The 23,521-nt window shown below is 41.5% G+C and overlaps 1 long non-coding RNA gene across 1 annotated transcript in view; it reads left to right on the top strand.

Annotated features, from left to right (window-relative positions):
* Nucleotides 1-23,521, top strand: part of LOC145530373 (uncharacterized) — a 60,242-nt gene that overhangs the window by 30,757 nt on the left and 5,964 nt on the right. The window contains exon 2 of the long non-coding RNA XR_014071713.1: nucleotides 565-710. This is a non-coding gene — a long non-coding RNA (uncharacterized LOC145530373). The remainder of the gene's footprint in view (nucleotides 1-564; nucleotides 711-23,521) is intronic.

Here is a 23,521-nt window from a genome sequence, read left to right on the forward strand (position 1 = left end):
GCCGATAAGCGCTGTGGAAGAGAGAAAACGTGGAGCAAGAGTAAGAGGATGCACACAGCAGGGTGAGGGAAGACCACAAGGGATTACCCTCTCCAGGACCCCACACACTCTTATATAACATGTGGACGACACTCACCAGCTCTACTCGCCAGGATGGAATGAAACAATACATGCCAAAGGGCCATGTAAGTCATAAATCATGAGATGAATGTTTACTGTTTGAGGAAGAATGTCTTCATCCACATGACCCCAAGTTTAACATAAATTCTTTATTGGGACAAGAAAGTGATGAGGGACAGAAATTCACATTTGCCACATGTCTACCTTGTGCCACTTACTGTGTAAGCCTTCCACCTCAGGGACCTCTTCTCATCTTCACAGTGAACTTCATTATCCCAGTTTGGTGGCTGAGAAGTGACCTAACCCACCCAAGGTCAGGGCACAGAGCTGGGAGATGATGGTGCCAGACTGAGGCTCCATCTCTGCCTTTCCGGGGCTTTTTCCTCAGGAGATTCAATGTGTAAACCTGGTGGATGACCTCTCAAATTCCTTCCATTCCAACAGTGCACAGAGTCTCAGTGATTACTTTGCTGAGTGAAGGTAATTGGATGACCCAGAGAGAAACACATCTTTGAAGGAAATGAGCTCCTTGGCTTCTTATAGCTCTCCTGGCAACACAGATCTCGGGGGAATCAGACATCAGCAGCCTGGTAGGTCAAGATGAAGGGGAGGGAGACAGAGGATTGACTCAAGGGGCTTCCTCCACCTCGTGGGGTCCTAGAACCCACAAAGAAGATAAAAGCATGGGTATTGAGCTGCCACTTTGAAGCCTCTGAATAGCTAAATAAGAAAGGCTGGACCACAGCTGAAGAAGCACCTTCTGACAGTGAGGTAATATCTGAAGGGGTCACCCACCATGCACAGTTGAAAGCACAAGGTGGCTTAGAAAAGGCGACAATGTATCTATCAAGATCCAAGCACATGCACAGGAAGAACTGACAAGTATGTTAAATATTGCTTGCCAAGAATTGACCAGAAAAAAACAGGGTTTTTTCATGCTTTTATCCCAGTGTTTGAGGTTTTGAGATATTAAATCACTTAGTGTTATAGGTAACATAGTGTTTTTTGGCTGTTATCTCCTGTCTGATCCCTGTCAGGTTATGAATAAAGATAGTCTGATTTACATATTTATTAGCTACATTTTACAAGAAAATAGCATCCTCATGTCTCCCATGGTCCACAATCTGCACTGACTGGCAAGGACATTTAAAATAAGCCCCTGTCACAAATTCTTATTTTATACTTGTCATAGCGATAGCTGTGCATGAAATTATAATAGAGAGACGCTCCCACAAGTCTGTGCTGAATATCAAGTTTAAGAGCAATGAGGTCATTTGGTGAATCTGTGACCCTTCTAATTAGGTAAGGGAGATACTGATATCTCTGAATCCCCACCTCAGGACACAGTACCCAGATCAGCTCACAGAACAAAGGTTCAGATTATAACATCCTGTCTGGGCACAGTGGCACCTGTGCCTTTTGCAGAAAGACTTGTCACTTCAAGGGGACATTCAACAGGGCCCCAACGTCCATGGCGATTTGTTTACTGCTGCTACTGCTAAGTTGCTTCAGTTGTGTCTGACTCCGTGCTACCCCATAGACGGCTTAGAACCCCTTGAATCACTTGACCACCACTGCAGAGTTTCAGTCATTCTCCTGGGAATACGGGCTCCTTCAACCAGGAAAGCACTGAACACAATTAGTTTCCTAGTCCAGTTTCCTTTGTCTTAGAGAAAAATGTGCTAAGTCACTTTAATCATGTCCAACTATTTTCAGTCCTATGGACTATAGCCCGCCAGGCTCCCCTGTCCATGGGATTTCCCAGGCTAGAATACTGGAGTGGGTTGCCATGCCTCCTCCAGGGGATCTTTCCATCCCAGGGATCGAACCTGAGTCTCTTATGTCTCCTGCATTGGCAGGCAGGTTCCTTACCACTGGCACCACCTGGAGAGCCCCTAATTACCTGTATATAAAATTTTAACAAGCACTCCTCTTCACAGACATAGAGGTACCTGCAAGTGGAAACTATTTGGCAAAAAATACAGGGGTCTTGACTGAGGAGGGGTCTGTGCTGGTAGAACTGGTGCCCTCCACCCCTCCCCTAGGAGGAGACTCCTAGTGTCTTTTCATTTCCTAGAACACAGATGCTCACCTGTTTTGCAAGACCATACAGCAGATAGGCACAAGAGAATAAAATTCTGAATGAATCCAGATTTTCATTTTCTAATTACATCTTGGAGTTTTCTTTTCTTAGTTCATTTTAGTTCAGTTGCTCAATTGTGTTGACTGTGACCCCATGGACTGCAGCACACTGGGCTTCCCTGTCTCACCAACTCCCAGAGCTTGCTCAAACTCATATCCATCGAGTCGGTGATGTCATCCAACCATCTCATCCTCTATTTCTTTTCTAACTACTGACATAATCATAATTGTGTGACGATTCAAGTATCATGTGAGTGGCGCGGCCACCATTGGACCCACGTTTTGACTATGAAAAAGAAAATCTCTTTAACACTCTACTGCTTAACTTGTTAATCCAACAACTTACTGGCCTATTGTCTACTTCCCTGGTCATGGGATGGACTTGAAAACAATATGGACATCTGGCACAAATATTCTTTGAAAGAGGTATTCATTATCTGTTTTCTCAAGAGAGCCTGGAAACAACTTTATATTCATTCCAAAAGGAGGCATGTTCTGAGAAGTCACACCAGAGGTAATTTGCATCCTTATCTAATGAGAACATCACAGGCGGCTTCAAAGATTTGCTGGAGACTTGAAGATCCTGTTTCTGGGACATCGGTCCTCTCTAAGCTGTTTCAGTTCAAGATTTATTCTTTGACTCAGAGGTTCACTCTCTTACTCAGAATTCATTCCTATGAACACAGATTAAATGATGAGGACATAATATAAATTTAGGAATTGCTGGGTGGTTCTCCAGAGGTAAAACACTGATAGGTACTTTAAAGTCCCTTGTGACAGACAAGTCTTTGGTTTTTCTTCACTTCTGTGAGCTCAAAACTGGAATCTTCCAAACTGAGCTTGACCATCTAGGGTCAGGGACCTCTCAGACGTGTGGCTCTTTTGGGAGACCAGATGCATTCCTAGATCATCTCCAGCAGGCCTGTGAGCTGGCATCCAATTTCGAGCACCTCTCTTTGTCCTTGAGTGATTCAAGCAGGTTGAAGCTGCTTGAACAAGGCTTTCTCTCTAACATTTAACCTCCTGACCAGAATCAAGACACTTTCAGGAGGAACCCCCAAACTGCAACGGGCCCATCAGGGGTTTCTCTGAGATGTTCAGTTATAGCCTGAGAGGGGCACAAGGGGTGGAGACCCTGTGAGGCACAGGGAGGTCAAGGGAGGGGCAGGGAGCACTGCAGGGAAAGGTGCAGGTGGGCGGGGGTTGGCAGAGAGAACCCCGTCCGGGGGCCAGGAGGGTCTGAGGACCTCACCTCCCCAGGGATTTCTCCTCTCCACTTTTCACAGACAGGGGTCTCCTCTACCATTTCCCTCTGCCATCCCCTCAAAATCACCATTAATAGAACATTTGGATATTGTGTATAAAATCTGGAAATTGCACCTGTATGTGAGAGGCAGAGAAAATAAAAAAGAAATGAAGGCTATCAAGAGGACAGGAGATAACAAGTGTTGGTGAGGATGTGGATAAAAGGGAATCCTCATACATTGTTGGTGGGAGTGCAGATTGGTTCAGCCACTATGGAGGTTCTTTACACAATTAAAAATAGATTTAATTTTCAATTAAATTAAAAATTACCATTTTAATCCAATTAAAAATTGTTTATTTTAGAATAATTAAGAATCGCCACCATATGATCCAGCAGTGCCACTTGTGGGTACATGTCCAAAGGAAATGGAAACAGTACCTGGAAGAGACATCCACATTCCTGTTGTCATTGCAACATGATTCCCCACAACCAATAAATGGTAATTTCCCAGGTGGCACAGAGGTAAAGAATCTGCCTGCCAATTCAGGAGACATGGATTTGATCCCTGGGTCAGAAATATCCTCTGGAGTAGGAAATGGCAACCCATTCCAGTATTCTTACCTGGAAAATTCCATGGACAGAGAAGTCAGGTGGGCTACAGTACATGGGGTCGCAAAGAGTTGGACATGACTGAGCATGCATGCACGAAAAGAAATGGTAGCAACCTAACTGTCCATCAGTGGATGAATGGATAAAGAGAATGCCGTATATATGTACAATGGAATAGCTGCTGCTACTGCTGCTAAGTCGCTTCAGTCATGTCCGACTCTGTGCGACCCCATAGACAGCAGCCCACCAGGCTCTGCTGTCCCTGGGATTCTCCAGGCAAGAATACTGGAGTGGGTTGCCATTTTCTTCTCCGATGCATGAAAGTGAAAAGTGAAAGTGAAGTTGCTCAGTCGTGTCCGACTCTTCGCAACCCCATGGACTGCAGCCTACCAGCCTCCTCCGTCCATCAGATTTTCCAGGCAAGAGTACTGGAGTGGGGTGCCATTGCCTTCTCCAAATGGAATAGCCATTCGGCCTTAAAAAAAAAAAAAGAGAGAGAGAGAAAATACTGCCACTTGCAACAACACAGATGAACCTGGAGGATATTATGCTAAGTTAGATAAACCAGAAGTAGAAAGATAAAATACCTTATGATCTTACTCATATGTGAAATCTGATAGACTCAGAAGCAGAGTAGAATGGTAGTTGCTAAGGGCTGGGTGGTAGGGAGAAATGGGAAGCTATTGCTCATCGGGCACAAAGTTTCAGTTATGCTGGATGAATCAATTCCAGAGAGCTTATGTACAGCCTGATAACTAGAGTTAACAATACTGTAATGCATACTTGAAATTTTCTAAGAGGGTAGATCTTAAGTGTTCTCACTAGAAGGAAAAAGAAAAGAGAATAGAGACACAGACATAGAGAACAAACATATGAACACCAAAGGGGGGAAGGGGGAGGAGTGAGATGAATTGGGAGATTGGGATTGACATATATACACTGTTGATACTATGTATAAAATAGATAATTAATGAGAACCTACTGTATAGTTTAGAGAACACTACTCAGTGCTCTGTGGTGACTTAAATGGAAAGGAAATCTGAAAGAAGAGGAGGTATATGTATCCATATAGCCAGTTCACTTTGCCGTACAGTATAAATGAACACAACACTGTAAAGCAATGATACTCCAATAAAAATTAATTAGGAGCCTCCCTGGTGGTCCAGTGGTTAGGAATTTGCCTTCCAATGTAGGGGATGTGGGTTTAATCCCTGGTCAAGGAACTAAGATCCCACATTCCGGGGAGCAATTAAGCCCCTGCCACAACTAGAGAAGCCCATAGACTGCAATGAAGACCCAGCGCAGTTCCCCCCTACCAAAAAATTAATGAAAAAAAGTAACTATGTGAAATGATGGATGTTTCTGCTAATTAGTTTGATTGTGGTAATCATTTCACAACGTATACAGACTTCAAAACTTCATGTTGTTCACCTTAAATATATACAATCTTTACTCATCAATTATACCTCAATAAAGCTGAAAAAATGAAAGTAGCATAACTTGTCAAGTACTTACTGAGCCTCGGGACCAGCCTGCCTTGAACTTGACTTGTTCCTCTTACAGGATTTGATGGTGAGCTACAGTCCATGGGGTCTCAGAGAGTCAGACATGACTAAAAGACTAACACTTTTATTTTTACCACACTCAAGTGGGTAGGTAGCTCACCTCCAGCTAACAATAGCCAGACTCTTCATGAATAAGGAAATCCCAGAACTACTGGCAGTAGACACCCAGAAAGTTATTCCACAAAGAAAATTTCTAGGCTGAAAGCTCTGTAGATCAGCCAATTGGAAGAGAAGATTGATATGAGAGTAAGGAAGCTACTTAACCTCTCCACACCTAAGTGTCCTCAGCTTAAGATAGAGCTACCCATATGAGCCCACAGTGTTATCAAAAAGACAGAAATAATTAATTTGTAAAAAAAGATTTCAGAATGTAAGTGCTCAGTAAGTGCTAACGTTCACATTACAGCAACACCATATGGAAAAAATAAAAGAAGATCCTGTCTCCAGAAGTTTGCCTTCTGGTGGGAAGGCAGGGGTTAAAATAAACAGATGGAACAAGTAGGATAATCCCCCTAGTGGAGGTGAATGCTTCTGGAAACTTTAGAAGAGTTTTTCCAAGACTAAGGAAAGACTCCCAGAGACGATGGCACTTGAACTAGAATACTGAGGATGCGAAGCAGAGGTGCCTTCCGTGCGGACATGTCCTAGGATCGTCTCCCCCCTCCCCCCCAGGCCAAAGTACTGAAATACGCAAAGACATACAGGGACCGGAGAACAGTGGACTTAGGCAAGAGCAGATACTTCCGATCTTGTACTCTAAGGTTGCACATGAGTGAAGTATAAAATAAACCAGCAATACGATTTTTTAATGGCCAGAAATTTGAAAACTCAGGCAGGCAAAAACCAATTCACCCTTCTTAATTAACTGTAGAGAAGAGTTGATAACATCAGCCTTCTTGTTTACAAGAAAGCATCAGATATTTCTGCTCCTTAGCTATTATTTAATTCCAGAGTGATAGATTAACACTGAATATATTCTCTGGAAATTATCCTAATTAAGTAAATAATATACAGGATCTGAAACAAACCTCAGGGCAGTCCCTCTCAGTGTTACCTAGATCCAATGTAACGTTGAAACTATTGAGTTTTACTTTTTTATTTTTTAATATTTTTGGCTGTGCTGCATCTTTGTTACTGCACATGGGCTTTCTCTCGTTGCAGAGCGGGGGCTACTCTTCATTGTGTGGTGCAGGCTTCTAGTTACGACGGCTTCTCTTGCTGAAGAGCAGAGCTCTAGGGAATGTGGGCTTCAGTGGTTGTGGTGCGTGGGCTCAGGAGTTCCAGTCCATGGGCTCAATTGCTCCATGGCATGTGGAATCCCCCCGGAGCAGGGATCAGACCCAAGTCCCCTGCATTGGCAGGCAGATTCTTAACCACTGAACCAGCAAGGAAGTCCAAAAGTAATTTTTAAGTGTCCTGTTTTTCAGTGATTAAAAAGCATCGTGACCCTCAGTCAGACATGGTGTCATTTCCTACTGCATTAGCCATTGTTCTCTGGAGAAACAGAACCAATAAGACTGATATAACTCCATATCTCTGTATCTATCAGTCTATCTATCTGCCTATCATCAGTTTATCTGTCTATAATCTATCAAGGTATCTATCTACCAACCTATCATCTATCTAGATTTACTATAAGGAATTGGTGAATTCCTTAAAACAGTGTTTATAGGGACACTCTTGTGACTATAGAGACTGAGCCCTTGAATCTGCAGTTGGCAAACTGGAGACCCAAGGGAGCTGATGATTTAGTTTCAGTTCAAGTTCAAAGGTCTGAGACCTTAGAAAACAGGCGATATAGTTCCAGCCCAGAGTCTACAGGCTAGGGACCCAGGAAGAGCCATTATATCAGTTTAAGTCTGAAGGCAGGAAAAAACCAGTGTCCAACTTGAAGGCAGTCAGGCAGAAGAAAATTTTCTTACTCTTAAAGCCAGCCTTTTTGTTCTATTAAATCTTCAACTGATTGAATGAGGCCCACCCACAACAGGGAGAGCAGTCTGCTTTATTCAGTCTAATGACTCAAATGCTAATCTCATCCCAAAAAAGCCTCATAGACATACTCAGAATAACGTTTGACCAAATACCTGGGCACTTTGTGGCCCATCTAAGTTGACACATAAAATTAGCCATCAGCTGACGGAGGAGCCTGGTGGGCTGCAGTCCATAGGGTCGTTAAGAGTCGGACACGACTGAGCGACTTCACTTTCACTTTTCACTTTCGTGCATTGGAGAAGGAAATGGCAACCCACTCCAGTGTTCTTGCCTGGAGAATCCCAGGGATGGGGGAGCCTGGTGGGCTGCCGTCTGTGGGGTCGCACAGAATCAGACACGACTGAAGCGACTTAGCAGCAGCATGTAGTTGCTGTGATATATTATTTGGCATTTGCATTGGCACATGATGGAATTTTTTTTCTGAAACTTTGTTAATTGCAATACCACAGATATATGTTTTATTCCAAACTGGATATATAAGATTTAAAATCAGGAAAGACATCTTCAGAGTTCAGAAAATCTGATTTGCATATCCTTAATTGTTGAAATTTCTTTTGATTCTGCATTAAAGTATAATGTAACAGGGCATTATCAGAAGGGCTCCAAATATTGGTAATTTATAACAAGCAGCTCCGAGGAGTCCAATAATGAGAGAGGGAGAGGTTCTCTGTCATCACAGGACTTGACTCTGCTGAGTTTCCAAGGCAGCATATGGCTGTTCTTTATAAAATATGTATCATTAAAATCCTGCTCCTGGATAGAGCAGGCCCACACAGCACAAAGTAAAACAAAGTTCTGGCAGCCACTTCTCTGATTGATGTAAATAGCCAGTCCTGTTAATTTTTCTCCTGGTCTTCTTTACCAGTCTTTGCTCTGCACATCAGTCACATTAATTGGTTAATTGTGAGCTTTCTTTTGGGCTACGTGCTGTTTAAAATCCCAGGGAATTTCACTTAAGGTTTAATAAAGCTCTATCACAATCATCCCCCAGAAAATCCTTTTCCCAAAATAGGAAGAGTCAAGATTTAATTAAGATTTTTTTTTCCCCTTCAAGTGTTCACTTGACCACTCCTTTTTTGCACCTCACATAATGTCTTAAGGATGTAGCATTCATTCTAACATTACAGCCTCCTACTCTTGGCCACCTTGACTCCAGCAGCCAAGTAGCCCCTGATTGACCAGGCCTACTTAGTTGCACACTGAGTACTGTGCAATTTGATCAAAATATGTATAATTATTTTTTGAATAGATGGCTTATTAATAGGGAAGAAGGTGTGTTATCTTACAATTTGTAAGAATAACCTTAAGTGTTTAACTTTGTTTTTCTAATATAGAATAATCAGTCATCACTGAGATATTAGAATCCTAAGGATATCAGAATCAAGAATCAGTTGTCTGATGCTTTTAACAATAACATGCCTTCAAAATTTTTGCTTCAACACTTTGAAAGCACTCATTTTCTTGTTGTTGTTCAGTCACTAAGTCATGTCCATCTCTTTGCTACCCCATGGACTGCATCAAGCAGGTTTCCCTGTCCTTCACTGTCTCCTGGAGTTTGCTCAGATTTATGTCCATTGAGTCGGTGATGCTATCTAACCATCTCATCCTCTGCTACCCCCTTCTCCTTTGGCCTTCAGTCTTTCCCAGAATCAGGGTCTTTTCCAGTGAGTCAGCTCTTTACATCAGGTGGCCAAAGTATTGGAGTTTCAGCTTCAGCATCAATCCTTCCAGTGAATATTCAGGGTTGACTTCCTTTAGGATTGACTGATTTGATCTCCTTGCTGTCCAAGGGACTCTCAAGAGCATTCTCCAACACCACAGTTCAAAAGTATCAATTATTTAGCATTCAGCCTTCCTTATGGTCCAACTCTCACATCCGTACATGACTACTGGAAAAACCATAATTTTGATTATACAGACCTTCGTCAGCAAAGGGATGTCTCTGCTTTTTAATAAGCTGTCTAGGATTATCATAGCTTTGCTTCCAGTGAGCAAGTGTCTCTTAATTTCATGGGTGCAGTCACTGTCAGCAAGAACATAAAATCTGTCACTTTTCCCGATTTTTCCCCTTCTATTTGACGTGAACTGATAGGACTGGATGCCATGATCTTAGTTTTTCGAATGTTGAGTTTTCAGCCAGTTTTTTCACTCTCCTTTTTCACCTCATCAAGAGGCTCTTTAATTCCTCTTCACTTTCTGCCATTAGAGTGGTATCATTTGAATATCATTTTCTTATTCCAAAGCAATTAAATATTCTGTGTCAAACAATTCACTCATGTGCTTATGACCTTTTAGAAAAGTTTTTTTTAATGCTATAAAAAATAAAGTGAAGTGAAAGTCACTCAGTCGTGTCTGACTATTTGCAACCCCATGGACTACACAGTCCATGGAATTCTCCAGGCCAGAATACTGGAGTGGGTAGCCTTTCCCTTCTCCAGGAAATCTTTCCAACCCAGGAATTGAACCCAGGTCTCTCACATTGCAGGCTCATTCTTTACCAGCTGAGCCACAAGAGAAGCCCAAGGATACTGGTGTGGGTAGCTGATCCCTTCTCCAGGGGATCTTCCCAACCTAGGAATCAAACCAGGGTCTCGTGCATTGCCTGCAGATTCTTTACCAGTTGAGCCACCAGGGAAGCCCTTTGTAAGGCTATAAGTGAAAGTCACTCAGCCGTGTCTGACTCTTTGCGACTCCATGGACTGTACAGTCCATGGAATTCTCCAGGCCAGAATACTGGAGTAGGTAGCCTTTTTTTAATGCTATACCTATTATTAACTTGAATTTGCATTGACTATATTTTAGAGTATTTATAAATGGTGAACTCAGTTTCTGAAATTAAGCTTTTTATTTGCAATTTTCTACAAAAAACATCAGTGGAGACCACTGCCCTTCTCTGAGCAGTCACCTTCTAAACTGGATTGATGGGACTTCCCTGGCAATCCAGTGGTTAAGATTTCACCTTCCATTGCCAGGCATGTGGGTTCGGTCCCTGGTTAGAGAGCTAAAATCCCACATGCCTCAAGACCAAATAAACCAAAACATAAAGCAGAAGCAATGGTATAACAAATTTAATAAAGACTTTAAAAATGGTCCGCATCAAAAAAATTAAAAAAAAATAAACTGGATTGATGTCATGGGCACAATACTCCTGGAAGTCTGCAAATGCTAATTGTGTGTTTTCAGGCTGGTGGCTCTAAACCGTCGTCTTTGAGGTTTATGAAGAGGCTCCTCTGGGGAGGGAGGAAGGATCTTCGAGGCAGCTCTGCTTCTAAGTCTTTTAATTATTGAGCTTTCATGAAAGAGTGCTGAATGGAAGGTGCAAGACTAGAAATCTTTCTAGGCAATCACTTAGGTATCTTTCTCACTTATTTCCCATGACTTTTGTGGGGATAAACTACTTGATTGTTATATATTAATAAAATAAACTACTATGCTTAAAATGAAAAGTCAACAAGGACCACTGTATAGCACAAGGAACTCTGCTCAATGTCATGTGGCAGCCTGGATGGAAGGGGGGCTTGGGGGAGAATGGATGCATGTATATGTACGGCTGAGTCACTCCGCTGTGCACCTGAATCTATCACAACATTGTTAATTTGCTGTATCCCAATATAAAATTAAAAGTTTTTAAAATAAATAAATTAGACAACACCAAAATAAATCAAACCCAGAAACTCAGTGGCTTACCCCAACAGTGAATTTTTGCTTACTCATACCAACTTCTATGACTAACACAGATTGGCAGAGAGTCCTGCTTTACTAGACGCTGAGACACCTAGCTTGACTGCTGTTTGGGGAGCACAGAATTCCAGGTGCCTGGGAAGTAGAGAAGAATGGGATATTTGCAATGTCTGGATAATAATGTTCAACAGAACATCTCTCTTTTTCCCTTCATCTCAGACTCCTGACTTACAACTCCTTCCCAACCTTTCTCTGGTTGCATGATATCTTGGACCCTTTTCCTGAAATTCTAATTGTATCCATCCTTGCCCTCTCCCAACGAACTTCCATACGAGTTAGCACCCCTCCTACAACACACATACACACACACCCCACAATAGGAAATGAGTGTCTGACAGTTGACAATGCTTTTACACGTGTAGTAGAAGCAATTGTCAGTAAGAAATGTGAGCATTCAGAATGCCTCAGACTTGTTAAGATGACTCGTAAGAATTGGTTTTGATGGTCTCCAAGCCCTGCCATTCCATGCCCTTGTATATTTGAAAATGGTTCATAATAAATCCTCTGGTCATGTTTAGTACTACTGCCCTTGTATATGTTGTAGCAGCTCATTGATGACACTGGACCTGCTTCAATTAGACATATCTGTGTGTGTGTGTGTGTGTGTGTGTGTGTGTGTGTGTGTGTGTGTGTTAGAGGGCATTAACAGGATCATCCCCATCCAAATGCAGAAATAGCAAATTCAACTGAAATGATCAGGCAGAATTTCCAAAATTATAATTGCTCAACGCTGGCAGAGCTACAAGGAGACAGGCATGCTCGTACATTACAGGTGAGATATGGACTCTAACACAACTTTCCTGAAGGATAATTTGGAGATATCTGTCAAAAGATTTTAAATTGTCCATATACTTTGTTCCAGCACTTCCATTTGTAAAATTTGTTCCCAGGGGTAAGCACAAAGATTTAATGGTAAAGTTGTTCAGTATAACATTATTTATTATAGGCTTGAAACATCCTAGATGCCCAACAATAGTAAATCAAATAAATCATTTTATATTATTGGACACTACCCAACAGTTAAAATTACATTGTGGAAATACACTTATTGACATGAAAAGCTGGTCACAAGTTATTATTATATGTTTCCATTTTGGAAACAACTACACACGCATGCTTTTTACCTTTGCATAAGATGATTTGACTTGGCTGATTTTTATCTTCTAATTTACATGAAATGACTTTTTGGCTGAGATATTTGAGTAAAAAACATTATTTTGGAAACATTTGAAATGTGGCATTTTTAAGGAGGTCTAGGGTTGACTTATCCATGCATCAGCCCTACTCACCCCAAAACCCCCATTGGATAGATCACATAATCTTGGCTAAATCTCTCTCGTCTCTCTTTTTCAAAAGCTTTTTATTTTGTATTAGGGCATATCTGATTAACAAACAATGTTGTAATAGTTTCAGGGGACCAGCAAAGGGACTCAGCCATACATATACACGTATCCATTCTCCCCCAAACTCCCTTCCCATCCAGGCTGCCACATCACGTTGGGCACAATTCCAAAATCCTTTTTGGTTATTCATTTAAAATACAGCAGTGTATACGTGTGGATTCCAAACTCCCTAACCATCCCTTCCCCTCGTCTTTCCCCCTGACAGCCATAAGTTTGCTCTCTAATTCTGTGTCTCTCCTCTTATATTGTATTCACCTAGCAAACAGCCTCACACTGTGGTTATTTATATCCATGACTTTCTGCTTTCATTCATTTTATTCTTTTTTAGAATGAATAACGACAAAAGCCTTTCACAACTCTTTTCTCCAATACCTTGAGTTTAGATCTGTTTTCTTTTTCACACAATCCTATACTAGCTCCACAGTTCCAAGCATCATGAACGGTGTGTTAAAGCCTTCCTCCAGCCCACCTGTCCCATCCTTCAGAATTCTTACCTCAGTAAATGATATTTGTTATTACAGAGCCCTCAGGGTTAAGTCTTATTCCCTTGTCCACTCCCACTACTCCAATCATGGGAATGGGATTAGATACAAGACCAAAGTTGTTGATATTTACATAGAACTCATGAAAACTTGGAAAAATGATGAAACTCATACTGACGACTTGAGGAGTTATAAAAACAATAATGAGAAGCAATATTAAGCTTCCAGGTAAGGGCTTGCTTATCGTAACAGCTGGACTGTGGCAAATGTAAAGCTTTTGAGTAACCTTATATGTTTTCCCAACATTTGTCATGGGTATTTGGTTAATAGGCAACTAGATAAAATTCTGCACCAACAAGCCATTCCGTTTCACTACCAGAGTACATGAATGTCCTCACAAAAAAGTCCTCTTGTTAACATTGTGCTGAGTACACCAATGAACGTTATTTATGTGGCAGGAGCAAATGGAAAAAATAGAGGCTGTTCTATTACATTAGAAGCAAACGCCCACCTTTCCTTTAGATCAGCCTTTGTCTGAATGACTTGTGCTATTCAGACTCTTGTTTCATGTGGTAATGGCCTTGCACGTCTGCCTGTTGGGGCAGTTTGTCCTCTACCATGTCAGAATCAATGAGCATTCTTCATTGGTTTAAAAGCACTGAGTGAGAGACATTGCCCTGGAAGGAAGAAAAATATGACTGCTAAGAATTTTTCAGCACCTTCCAAAGAGCTTCTCCCCAGTTCTGTGCTCTGGTGGGGCTGCCTTCCTAAGGAAGTCATCTGTGTAAATACACGTGGAGCCTTCCAAGGCTGGGCACACACGAGCTACTTCAGGACCGTGTGGGTGCGAGTGGCAAATTCTCCTGCTGGTTATGTTATCACACATCATGGCAACACTGAGGAGCTATCCATCTGGATTGGCTTTATATTCTGAAATATAAGGTTTCAGAATTGGGTGAAATGTACATTTATTTGTGGAGGCAGTTTGTTAGGAAGAAGAATTGGCAGCAGTGGAGGTCAAAGCCAAACAGACATTGAAATGTTCAACACCTAAGGAGATAATGCGTGACATAAGGGGATTTGTTTCATTAACTGGTGTCTCGAAGCTTCCTCTAGAAGAGTTCTTTATTTATAGATGCATGTGCCTCACCCCAGTTAAAAATATACAGTGTAGATGGGAGCAAGAGGTTAAACCTGTAAGGATAAGATTACAAAACGAAATACGACTCTCCCTATAAACCCAATATCTTTTGGGCTGACCGAGGGCCCCTTTAAATATAACATTACTCTTTGTTGTGGGAAATCTCAGTAGAGGCATCACCAAATTTACAATGACTGCTTTCAACAATATGGCTAAACATTATTGAAATAATATGCCTTGATTAAATCTGTGATAAATCAACTATACTTAAAGCTCCATAATGCATTAGGGAGAGAGCCAACTCTTGAGAAAGAGTGACTGCCACGTCAGCTGTTCTGCTGTCAACAGCCGTCACTGAGTTAAAGACTTGTCCTGTTTCATCAGCGAGAGGGATTGAAGAAGAGGAATTTAGGAAGGGATTGATGAGGCTGGCAGTCATGGATGGCGATATCCTCCACAGCGTACAGCCAACCAAGAGCCATGGGTTCTTTCTGCTCCTTCTGAGAGATCATAACTCGAGAGGGAAGGACAGAGACCCATTAGGGCAGGGTTGGTCTACAGAAGGAAGACTATAGCACGAAGTAGAAAAGTAGAAGGATGAAGCAGAGAGGAAACTGGATTGGAACCAGATCTAGGTTCCCTGTGGGTCTTTGACAAATATGACTTCTCTGAGCCTTGGTTTTCCTACCTGAGCCAATAGTGATCATTACATACAGAGTGTATTAGTTTGCTGATGCTGTCATAACAAAACACCACAGACTGGATAGCTTAAACAATAGAAATGCAGGACACAAACAGATGGAGAAATATACCGTGTTCATGGATTGGAAGAATTAATATAGTGAAAATGAGTATTCTACCCAAAGCAATCTACAGATTCAATGCAATCCCTATCAAGCTACCAATGGTATTTTTCACAGAACTAGAACAAATCATCTCACAATTTGTATGGAAATATAAGAAACCTCGAATAGCCAAAGCAATCTTGAGGAAGAAGAATGGAACTGGAGGAATCAACCTGCCTGACTTCAGACTCTACTACAAAGCCACAGTCATCAAGACAGTATGGTACTGGCACAAAGATAGAAATATAGATCAATGGAACAAAATAGAAAGCCCAGAGATAAACCCACGCACATATGGACACCTTATCTTCGACAAAGGAGGCAAGAATATACAATGGAGAAAAGACAACCTCTTTAACAAGTGGTGCTGGGAAAACTGGTCAACCACTTGTAAAAGAATGAAACTAGAACACTTCCTAACACCGTACACAAAAATAAACTCAAAATGGATTAAAGATCTAAACGTAAGACCAGAAACAATAAAACTCCTAGAGGAAAACATAGGCAAAACACTCTCCGACATAAATCACAGCAGGATCCTCCATGACCCACCTCCCAGAATATTGGAAATAAAAGCAAAAATAAACAAATGGGACCTAATTAAAATTAAAAGCTTTTGCACAACAAAGGAAACTATAAACAAGGTGAAAAGACAGCCTTCAGAATGGGAGAAAATAATAGCAAATGAAGCAACAGACAAACAATTAATCTCAAAAATATACAAGCAACTTCTGCAGCTGAATTCCCGAAAAATAAATGACCCAATCAAAAAATGGGCCAAAGAACTAAACAGACATTTCTCCAAAGAAGACATACAGATGGCTAACAAACACATGAAAAGATGCTCAACATCACTCATTATTAGAGAAATGCAAATCAAAACCACAATGAGGTATCATTTCACACCAGTCAGAATGGCTGCTATCCAAAAGTCTACAAGCAATAAATGCTGGAGAGGGTGTGGAGAAAAGGGAACCCTCTTACACTGTTGGTGGGAATGCAAACTAGTACAGCCACTATGGAGAACAGTGTGGAGATTCCTTAAAAAACTGGGAATAGAACTGCCATATGACCCAGCAATCCCACTGCTGGGCATATACACCGAGGAAACCAGAATTGAAAGAGACGCGTGTACCCCAATGTTCATCGCAGCACTGTTTACAATAGCCAGGACATGGAAGCAACCTAGATGTCCATCAGCAGATGAATGGATAAGGAAGCTGTGGTACATATACACAATGGAATATTACTCAGCCATTAAAAAAAATACATTTGAACCGGTTCTACTGAGATGGATGAAACTGGAGCCCATTATACAGAGTGAAGTAAGCCAGAAAGAAAAACAACAATACAGTATACTAATGCATATATATGGAATCTGAAAGATGGTAACGATAACCCTATATGCGGGACAGAATGAGAGACACAGATGCATGGAACAATTTTATGGACTCTGAGGGAGAAGGTGAGGGTGGGACGTTCTGGGAGAATGGCATTGAGACATGTGTATTGTCATATGTGAAACAGAGCACCATTCCATGTTCGATGCATGTGACAAGGGCTCGGGGCCGGGGCAGTGGGATGATCCAGAGGGATGGGAGGGGGAGGGAGGTGGGTGGGGGGTTCGGGAAGGGGAACACATGTAAACCCATGGCTGATTCTTGTCAATGTATGGCAAAAACTATTACAATATTGTAAAGTAATTAGCCCCCAAGTAAAATAAATAAATTTATAAAAAAAAAAAAAACAATAGAAATGCATTTCCTCATAGTTCAGGAGGCGAGAGTCCAATATCCTGAGTTGGTTTCTCCTGAGGTCTCTCTCCTTGTATTGCAGACAGCCGCTTTGTCATTGCAGATTTGTTTCTCATTGTGACTTCACATCATTATTCCTTCATGTGCTCACATCACTGTGCTCTCTCTGTATGTCCAAATTACTTCCTCTTATCGGATACTTGATAAGAATCAGGAAGAATTGTTGCTTGTGAATTGTGGTGTTGGGGAAGACTCTTGAGAGTCCCTTGGACTACAAGGAGATCCAACAAGTCAATCCTAAAGAAATCAGTCCTGAATATTCATTGGAAGGACTGATGCTGAAACTGAAGCTACAGTATTTTGGCTAACTGATACAAAGAGCTGACTCTTAAGAGAAGACCCTGATACTGGGAAAGATTGAAGGCAGGAGGAGAAGGGGACAACAGAGAATGACTGACTCAACAGACATGAGTTTGAGCAAGTTCTGGGAGATGAAGGACAGGGAAGCCTGGCACCCTGCAGTCCATGGGGTCGCAAAGAGTCAGACATGACTAAACGGTTGAACAACAACAACAATCAGGATACCAGTCCTATCAGAGGAGGGCCCACACTAACAGATTTATTTTAACTTAATCATCTCTCCTCTCTCCTCTCTAAATAGAGCCACAGTCAGATCTAAGCGGTTATGGTTTTGACATATGAATTTGGGAGCAGGGGACATAATTCAGTCCACAAGACAAAGCAAATGTAAATATGCAAGGAGATAATGGGTATTCAAGCACAAGACAGATTGCAGGGTGCTTTAGAGCATGATGCATTATCACTTGGAAGGAAATGACAGAACACTGCCCCAGACCTTCATCAGGAGCAACTGGCTCCTGGAAGCCACCTTCAAGCCTTCTTGTTGAGTGGGAAAGTAGAAAAGGAGGGCAGGGGGAGTGGGAGGAAGGAGGGACACATATAGAACAATTTTTAGAAATATTTTGGCCACTAGGCATCCATTCTCTTTCATACTTTTACTTTGATTTCTTTTGAGAACTTAGCTCCTCTTTAGAAATGTCCTGCATTACTTAGCTGACTGGTTAGAGTCTCCTGGAACATTGTGTCCTACTAAAGTGATGTAGGGATAAAGAAAAATTGTTGTGTTTCATTCATTTCTTCTGAAGAGTTCTGATAGCCCAAAATGTCATAATTCTTGCTTTTAAGTTGCTCAGTTGCATCCAGCTCGTTGTGCCCCCATGGACTGCAGCTCACCAGGCTTTCTTGTCCTTCATCTTCTCCCAGAGATTGTGCAAACTCATTGAGTCGGTGATGCCATCCAACCATTTCATCCTCTGTTGTCCCATTCTCCTCCTGCCTTCAATCTTTCCCAGCATCAGGGTCCATCAGGTTTTCCAATGAGTTGGCTCTTTGCATCAGGTGGCCGAAATACTGAAGCTTCAGCATCAGTCCTTCCAATGAGTATTTAGGGTTGATTTCTTTTAGGATTGACTGGTTTGATCTCCTTGCTGTCCAAGGGACTCTCAAGAGTATTCTCCAACATCGCAGTTCAAAAGCATCAATTCTTCAGTGCTAATCCTTCTTTATGGTCCAAATCTCACATCCATATATGACTACTGGAAAAACCATAGCTTTGACTAGATGGATCATTGTCAGCAAAGTGATGTCTCTGCTTTTTAATATGCTGTGTAGGTTTGTCATAGCTTTTCTTCCAAGGAGCAAGCATCTTTTAATTTCATGGCTGCAGTTACTGTCCACAGTGACTTTGGAGTCCAAGAAGATAACATCTGTCAGTGTTTCCATTGTTTCCCCATCTATTTGCCCTGAAGTGATTGGACTGGATGACATGATCTTAGTTTTTTAAATATTGAGTTTTAAGCCAGCTTTTTCACTCTTTTCTTTAACCTTAATCAAGAGGCTCTTTAGTTTCCCTTGACTTTCTGCCATAAGGGTGGTGTCATCTGCATATATGAGGTTACTGATATTTCTCCTGGAAATTTTGATTCCAGCTTGTGCTTCATTTAGCCTGGCATTTTGCCAGATATATTTTGAATATAAGTTAAATAAGCAGGATGACAATATACAGCCTTGATATACTCCTTTCCCAATTTTGAACCATCTTTTGTTCCATGTCCAGTTCTAACTGTTGCTTCTTGACCTGCATACAGGTTTCTCAAGAGGCAGGCAAGGTGGTCTGGTATTCCCATCTCTTTAAGAATTTTCCACAGTTGTTGTGATCCACACAGTCAAAGACTTTGACATAGTCAATGAAGCAGAAGTAGATGTTTTTCTGGAATCCTCTTGCTTTTTCTATGATGCAGCAGATGTTGGTAATTTGATCTCTGGCTCCTCTACCTTTTCTAAATCCAGCTTGAACATCTGAAAGTTCTTGATTTATATATTGTTAAAGCCTAGTTTGAAGGATTTGGGGCAGTACCTTGCTAGTATGTGAAGTGAGGGAAATTGTGCAGTAGTTTGGACATTCTTTGGCATTGCCTTTCTTTGTGATTGGATTGAAAACTGATCTCTTCCAGTCCTGTGGCCACTGCTGAGTTTTCCAAATTTGCTGGCATATTGAGTGCAACACTTTAACAGCATCATCTTGAAGGATTTGAAACAGCATAGCTGGAATTCCATCACCTCCACTAGCTTGCTCATAGTAATACTTCCTAAGGCCCACTTGATTTCACACTCCAGGATGTCTGGCTCTAGGTGAGTGGTCACACCATTGTTGTTATCTGGATCATTAAGACCTTTTCTGTACAGTTCTTCTGTATATTTTTGCTAATTCTTAATATCTTCTGCTTGTTAGATCCATACCATTTCTGTCCTTTATTGTGCCCATCTTTGCATGAAATGTTCCCTTTGCATCTCTGATTTTCTTGAAGAGATCTCTAGTCTTTCCCATTCTAATTTTTTCCTCTATTTCTTCTTGTTGTTCACTTAAGAAGGCTTTATTATCTCTCCTTGCTATTCTTTGAAACTCTGCATTCATGTGGGTATATCTTTCCTCTTCTCCTTTGCCTTGCACTTCTCTTCTTTCCTCAGCTATTTGTAAGGTCTCCTCAGACAACCATTTTGCCTTGTTGCATTTCTTTTTCTTGGGGATGGTTTTGGTCACTTCCTCCTATACAATGTTATAAACCTCCATCCATAGTTCTTCAGGAACTCTGTCTATTAGATCTAATCCCTTGATTCTATTTCTCATTTCCACTGTATAATCATAAGGGATTTGATTTAGGTCATACCTGAATGGCCTAGTGGTTTTCCCTACTTTCCTCAATTTAAGTCTGAATTTTGCAATAAGGAACTCATGATCTGAGCCATAATCAGCTCCCAGTCTTGTTTTGTTGACTGTATAAATCTTCTCTATCTTTGGCTACAAAGAATATAATCAGTCTAAGTTCCTTATTGACCATCTGGTGATGTCCATGTGTAGAGTCGCCTCTTGTGCTGTTGGAAAAGGGTGTTTGCTATTACCAGTATATTCTTCTGGCAAAACTCTGTTAGCCTTTGCCCTGCTTCATTTTGTACTCCGAGGCCAAACTTGCCTATTACCCCAGGTATTTCTTGACTTCCTACTTTTGCATTCCAGGGCCCTATGATGAAAAGAACATCTTTAGTTCTAGAAGGTCTTGTAGTTCTTCATTGAACTGTTCAACTTCATCTTCTTCAGCATTAGTGGTTAGGGCATAGACTTGAATTACTGTGATGTTGAATGGTTTGCCATGGAAATGAACTGAGATCATTCTGTCATTTTTGAGATTGCACCCTAAGTCTGATTTTCTGCCCTTATTGCTGTTTCTTAATGCTTCTCAAGATTCTTTCCTCAAATTCTCTTTTGCTCAAAGTAGCCAGAGTTTGGGTCTATTGCTTACAACCAGAAAAGCGTAACTGGTAACGAAGTAGAAGGATGAACAGAAAGAAGTGTGCAACAGAGGAACAAAGATGGAAGGAGGGAAAATGGAAGGAATAGAAAGGATAGAAAATTGAAAGGAGAGAAGGAAGAAGAGATGGAAGAAAGAAATAGATAAAAGGGATGGAAAAGAAGAGGAAGGATGAACGAATGAAAAGGTCACATGGCATAGCCACTCAGATCTTCCTTGAGTGACATCAGCTCTATACCGAGAGAGGAGAATATGGTTTTCCTCTAATGCTTAACATGAGAGGAGAATATGGTTTTCCTCTAATGCTTAACATTCAGAGTTTCAGCTCAGTGAGATCTTTGTGTGCATGGAAACTAGTGCTGCTTTGGTCCACCCAAGTCATTTAACCCCAAAAGTTTTCACCTCCTGGAGCACCCTATGGTTATTAAACCTTATGTGGAGCGGAAATTTGCTCCCAGTAATGTATGTGCTATGGAGCAGCTCAACACAGATCTCCTGACAGACTTGCAAATATTTTCAGATTCACTGGGAGAGAAAGGGTGGAGATACAGAAGCTACTTTCAACAAGGTCTCTATATCCCAGATTCTGGTCCTCAACTCCATAGGTCCAGAAACTCAACTTATCCAGGGGACCCAGAATGGACCAATCACTTCAAAAAATTTATAATGTGATGGACGGATAGAACGGGATCCTGATTTCTCAATACAAAAGTACTAGGTTAGAATCAGATCTGGATCCAAATGTAGCCCCTGTATTTCTTATCTTGTAACTTTTGTACAAGCTTATTAACTTCTCTGAGTTTGAGCAATGCCTGTGATTGGTGTAAGGGTTGCATTAGATATTCCCTGTGATGTACCTGGACATTAGGAGGATCCACCACAAATCAATTGTCGTCCCTCACCTTCTGTACCTGACTCCTCTCCTGAACCTCTTCAGATGCTCTCAGCTTCATCTGGTCTTGATTCAGCTCCTACAACAACATCCAGCTCTGCGTGGGCTCTGACTTATTTCAAGCAGGGGCAACCTGGCAGTGCCTTCCTCCTGCCTATTTCGGCTCCTTTCCATCATGGCCATCCTACTGACTTGAGGTGTGGGAGGCTGCAGAACACTTCTTGGTGCCCACCTGCATATGACCTTCAAGGATATGTGAATTACCACCATAGAGTGAATCTTTGGTGGAGAGACAGGACCCAGGATAAATCCTTCCATCTTTCTTCAGTCTGCTGTCCTGTGACCACTGATAAAACTTCTCAGAGGTCTGTCCCTTCATCCTTGGACCCTTGGTCCCATAGAATTTGGTGTCTAGTGGCACTTGGCTGTGGCTTCACTCAAAGTCATCCTACTGTTGGTTTTTCCTCCTTCTCTCCCTCACTCTCTGAGCTGCTTACTGCCTACCTTGTAATGACAAAGAAGCTGTTTTCGTTAGAAAATCAAGGCTAAAATGAATTCTTACTCCCTTTCCCTTTCCAGTCGCCATATCTACATCAGTCTGTCCATTGTCTGGATCAGACAAATTTCATGAAACTGAGGAGATCATACTAAAAGCTTGCAGTTTGCTGGTGCATATGTAGAATGAAATATACAGCCTTAAAAGTAAAAAAGAAAAATCCTGCCATATACTACAGCAAGGATGAACCTTGAGAATGTTGCCATTGTTTAGTCCCTAAGTCATGTCTGACTATTTGGTAACCCCATGGACTATAGTTCGCCCGGCTTCTCTGTCCATGGGATTTCCTAGGCAAGAATACTGGAGTAAGGGATTTCCCTAATGGTCCAGCAGTTAAGATTCCATGCTCTCAAGGAGTGGGCCTGAATTCAATCCCTTGTCAGGGAACTAGATCCCACATGCCACAACTAAGACCTAGTGCAGCCAAATAAATAAATATTAAAAAAAAAAGAGACTACTGAAGTGATTTGACATTTCCTTCTCCAGAGGATCTCCCTGACCCAGGGATTTAACCCACATCTCTTGCATTGGCAGGCAGATTCTTTACCATTGAGCTACCAGGGAAGCATTTTGAGAACATTACACTCAATAAAATAAGCCAGTCATAAAAATGAACAAAACTGTAAAGTTCCGCTTATATGAGGTATCCAGAATAGTCAAATTCATAGAGACAGAAAATAGAATGGTGGTTACCAGGGAATAGGGGGAAGGAGAAATGGGGAGTATTGTTTAATGGATGCAGAGTTTCATTTCTGCAGGATGAAGAGTTTTCGAGATTGGTTACACAAGGTGAACGTACTTTAAGAGTCCAGTGGGACCATTCCTGCTGGAGTTTGTAAACCATATTTTCTTAAAAAATTATTTATTTGTGTTTTTGTTTGGCTGTGCTGGGTCTTAATTGCATCACTCAGGATCTTTGATCTTCATTGCAGCGTGCAGGGTCTTTAGTTGTGGCATATGAGTTCTAGTTCGCTGGCCAGGGATTGAACCTGGGCCCCCTGAACTGGGAGCATGGAGTCTTAGCCGCTGGAGCACCAGGGAAGTCTGTGTAAACCATATTTTAATAAATACAGCCAAGGATTTGCTCGACTTCGTCTCTTATAATTAGACTATAAATATTACCTAAGCTCCATTTAGGTCTTGAAA

This window comes from Giraffa tippelskirchi, chromosome 12, assembly GCF_054371585.1.
Source record: "Giraffa tippelskirchi isolate mGirTip1 chromosome 12, T2T-mGirTip1v1.2.pri, whole genome shotgun sequence".
NCBI classification, from domain to species: domain Eukaryota; kingdom Metazoa; phylum Chordata; class Mammalia; order Artiodactyla; family Giraffidae; genus Giraffa; species Giraffa tippelskirchi.